General features: G+C 43.9%; 2 long non-coding RNA genes across 2 annotated transcripts in view; one reads left to right on the plus strand and one right to left on the minus strand.

Annotated features, from left to right (window-relative positions):
- LOC118342232 overlaps window positions 1-4,782 on the plus strand; it is a 22,093-nt gene that overhangs the window by 7,890 nt on the left and 9,421 nt on the right. The gene's annotated exons all lie outside the window — the stretch shown is intronic.
- LOC118342231 lies at window positions 1,396-3,446 on the minus strand. Its single transcript, XR_004797466.1, has 3 exons — window positions 3,305-3,446; window positions 2,318-2,446; window positions 1,396-1,462 (listed from the first exon to the last, which is right to left on the minus strand). It is a non-coding gene; the product is annotated as an uncharacterized LOC118342231 (long non-coding RNA).

The following is a 4,782-nucleotide window of genomic DNA, read 5'->3' on the forward strand; positions in this document are numbered from 1 at the left end:
TTAATATCAAAAGAAAACACGAGAGATGTTCATCCCTAACATACTGGGGGGGGCGGACCTGTCCACGCCCTCGGGTTTTATAGAGGCAGCTTGTTTCTCTTCCAAACACAACACTCACACAGTGTAATTATAAATGCCCATTGACTCTGCAGGAAAATGAGGCAAGTCAAAATGAAACCAGTTACAGTTTGGAAGTGAAAGAACAACTTCCAGTTAGTAGAAAGCAGGAAGTAGCATAAGGAATGAAGCCCGGAAAGGGCTAATTGTGTTCACTCATAAGAGTTCTTCTAGTACAGATGTTCCCTTGTAGGAAACATCCCAGTATGCCTCAAAGTGGCAGTAATAAGGAGGTTTTCCTCTAAAATTTAGGGGTTGGGGTGAAGGAGAGGAATGCAGAAAAAGACAGCAGTATGGGTGGGCCCATGAATATAATACATAAACAAGTGACTCACCACTCACACCACACACACACACACACACACAACCATTGTATCTTCAACAAGACATTTTTTGGTCCAAAAATACACATTAAAAAACAACAACCTGACCAGCAAATTATGCATAGTCATTATCCAAATCCACACATGTGTGAAATTTTGCACCCCCTTTGTGATCCTGTGAGCAGAGCTTGTTTAATGGCACTGATTTCCTTCAAGTGGGCATGATAGGTATCTTGTTTAAGGAAGGGGTGATGGTCAACGGGCAGGAAGTCAGCAGGTGGGAAAGAGGAAGAGGAAATTGGCCCTTCCAGTAAAGTCTGCAGTGTGTCTAACGGATGTTATACCTGATCCATCTGGGGCAAGGAATGCATGGGAACAGTATAGAAGTATGTGAGTATGTTTGTGGATGTATTTTGTAGGAAGAAAGGGAGGCGGGGTGGATGGTGTGTGCTCAGTGGATGTCAATGAAGTGAGAAGCAGAGACAACACTGGTCCTGGTGTTTCCCACCCACGCAGCAGATGAGCACAATGACGCAGCATGACTCTAAAATTGCGGACGTGTGTGTGTGTGTGTGTGTGTGTGTGTGTGATAGCAAGCTCCCCTGTGAAGGAGCCAGAATGTCAATTTTCTACACACGTGTGCACACCACACGACACACACGAACAGCAGATGCAAATGCAGGGCAAATCCGCCCTTTTTTGGCAAATCAAATACACACACACGCACACTCCGAGCTCCAAACACGCATGCATACTAAAATACAAGAAGTCTTGTATCCGCTTACCAAGTGAATACATGCTGCCTGAGCTCTGTGTGTGTGTGTGTGTAATTTGCTTAGGCCAGCTGTGGAGCGGCTAATCAGATGACGTAACCCATGACTCTTGCCAGAGTGTCCGTGTGTTTATGTCTCTGTATCTCTGGCGTGCGTGTGTGTGTGTGTGTCTGAGTATCTCACCTGTTTCTTGGTGTTGCGGGTGCCCATGATCTTCTCCACAACAGGCCCCTCAGCCTCAGCCACATCCTGAAAAACACACAGAACAACTTAAATGTTGGAGCTTCATCCAGCCTGTCACACATTCCTGATCCAGCTGCTGATAAAGAATTCCTCTAAACCCAGGTCTGAAACGTCTTTGTCAAAGCTAAAGCCATTCACAACTCACTGTTTCTTCCGGTAAAACTGACATGGCAAATGTAATGTGTTTTGCATTTTCACTATCATTGGATGTCACCGGACAAAACAAAATGCTGGTAGCGAGCGCTAGTATTGTTGGATGTTTAAGAATATTTGTACATTTAGATGTACTACAAGCAGTTCAAGTGGTTTGATATGATATGACCTACATAAACAAACAAGACCATCAGCGAGAAGTCTAGCTATTTCTATATAGTTATTTTTATGCCACCGGGTTCCAAATTGGTCAGATTCCTCTTGAAATTAACAAAAGGAGGCGGGAGAAACTACTGCTTTTGTCCTCTCCTTGCACATTGGGCTAAATCTAACCACACACACTTGATGCCAGCTTTTGGTACTTGACTGTTTTTGTTGTAGACACAAAAAGAAAACGTTAGAAATCTTATAAAGGAGAGGCAGGAACTTTTACTTTCAAATGCCATGTGTTAGGGGTGCATAAAATCTTCATGGAATACTCAATTTAATTTTATCGAGGGAATATTCACAGATGCAATAGATAGACGGGAATGTTTGCTGGCAGAAAAACGTCAAGGTATCTCCCCAAATATAGTTCAGAGATGGATACCTCAGTGGGAGTTCTTTCTGTATACATACTCATATCATTCAACTCTGCCATGTCTGAAGATCTGCAACGTCAGACTGTGGCCACACACTCTAAACCAATGACAGAAAGCAGAGCTGTACCTGCTGTTGTGATGATGATGGTGACTTAGGTGCTGGTGAGTCGTCGCCGCTGTCATCGTCATCAGAGATCCTGAACTCCAGGTCCTCAGTGTACCTCTTCCTCTTCACCTGACGGCTGGAGCGACGCTTCTGTTTGACGGGAAGGAGAGACAGAAAGGTTTTGTTAAATCGGCTGTAGTTCTGTAACCTGTCCAGCTCAGCAACTGGATGACTTCTCACCATATCCTTCACTTCATTAAAAAATAAAAAAATAAACACCATCTCCAAAGAGGGATGATAGTATATTAAGCTATATTAAATCAGAGATGCAGACAGGAAACTATAGTCTGCTTATCATTCACCAGGCTGTCCTCCAAGAAACAGACTTCATTTTCATTATTCATTCTTCTGTTCAATATAGTCCAGCGTGTTTCCTATATTGACTTTGAAGAAAACATCACCAAATTTGCTCGGCTCAAAATGTTGCCAAATAATATGTAAAACAAAAAAACCTGCTGTAGTGAATGGGCTAAAGAGGATGTACTGCTATTGAGGTGCTTTCCTATTTGAATTAGAGCCACAACTCTTTATGCAGCTAATAGCCAGATGCTGCTCTGTTTACATGGCCCATATAATCACATTTGCGCATTAAAAAAAATGGATGTGTTTGAGGAGGGATATAATAGAGTTCTGCTGGTTCCTCAAAAAGAGCAACTTCCAAACAAAATACACGTAAAATGAGTACATTTTCAATCTTGCAAAAAGTGCTGCTCATGTGAACTTGGCAGTGGGACCTGTCTGCTTGGTCTGTCAACAAAGCTGGTTTACAACACAAACAGTAGACGCCTTCTATTGCTACAGGCTGTGACACTGAGGGATCTGCAAAGGTTTTATGGGCGCCTTCTGCAGCGCAACATCAGCAATGACTTTGAATCCTCTGTGGAATTTTATTTATTAGGACTGGAAAGTTCAAACAGCACTACTGCCTTTCTAGTGCGCGGCCCGTACCTGCACGCCATCGTCGTCCTCTTCTTCTGGAGGTGAGGGGGGCGGAGACTTCACCTCCACCTCGTCGCTGACTGACGACTCTCTCTTCCTCTTGGAATCCTTCTTAGCAGCGCTAGCCCCACCCTCAGACTCCACCTTCTTACTGCTGTAGGAAGAGAAGAGAGGAAGAGGGGGAAAAATTTTAAATTGACTAAAAACAACAAAAGTCTTTTACAGTCTTTTACAGTGTGTGTGTGTGTGTGTGTGTGTGTGTGTGTGTGTGTGTGTGGTGTGTGTGTGCACATGTGTGTAGAAAATTTGACACTTTCTGTGTCCTTCACAGGGAGCTTGCATCAGACACACACACACACACACACACACACGTCCGCAATTTTAGAGTCATGCTGCGTCATTGTCTCATCTGTGCGTGGTGGGAACACCAGGACCAGGTTGTCTGCTTCTCACTTCATGACATCACTGAGGCACACACACCACCCCGCCTCCCTTTCTTCCTACACAAATACATCCACAAACATACTCACATACTCTATACTGTTCCCATGCATTCCTGGCCCCAGATGCTCAGTATAAAATCCTGTTAGACACACTGCAGGACTTTACTGGAAGGGCCATTTCCTCTTCCTCTTTCCCACCTGCTGACTTCCTGCCCGTTGACATCACCCCTTCCTTAAGCAAATACCATCATGCACTTGAAGGAAATCAGTGCATTAACAAGCTCTGCTCACAGGATCAAAGGGGGCTGCAAAATTTCACACATGTGTGGATAATGACTATGGCATAATTGCTGTCAGGTTGTTGTGTTTGAATGTGTATTTTTGGACCAAAAATGTCTTGTTGAGATACAATGGTGTGTGTGTGTGTGTGTGTGTGTGAGTGTGAGTCACTTGTTTATGTATATTTCATGGGCCCCACCCATACTGCTGTCTTTCTCTGCATTCCTCTCCTTCACCCCCAACCCCTAAATTAGAGGAAAACCTCTTATTACTGCACTTTGAGGCATTACTGGATGTTTCCTACAAGGGGAACATCTGTACTAGACAAAACCTCTTATGAGGAACACATTAGCCCTTTCCGGGGCTTCAGTCCTTATGCACGTTCCTGCTTTCTACTACTGGAAGTTGTTCTTTCACTTCCAACTGTAACTGGTTTCATTTTGACTTGCTCATTTTCCGCAGAGTCAAGTGGCATTTTATAATTCACACTGTGTGAGTGTGTGTTGGAAGAGAAACAAGCTGCTTCTATAAAACAGGGCGTGGACAGGTCCCCCCCCCCCCATCTCCCCATGCAAGCATACATTTGTTCGCTCACATACTTCATGCATACACAATATTCCTCTCGCAAACACGCTCACAATGATCAGTTCCAGTCATTTTGAGAAGCAAGCAGTATGAATGATGAACCTACTCTGACAGAGTGTTAGTGTATGCCTCTCGCCGAGAATTACTCTTTAGCAATGTTTGCTTGTGTGTGTGTGTGTG

The sequence above is a fragment of the Morone saxatilis genome, unplaced genomic scaffold (assembly GCF_004916995.1).
Source record: "Morone saxatilis isolate NCDOM2014 unplaced genomic scaffold, NCSU_SB_2.0 Contig8, whole genome shotgun sequence".
Taxonomy (NCBI): Eukaryota; Metazoa; Chordata; class Actinopteri; family Moronidae; genus Morone; species Morone saxatilis.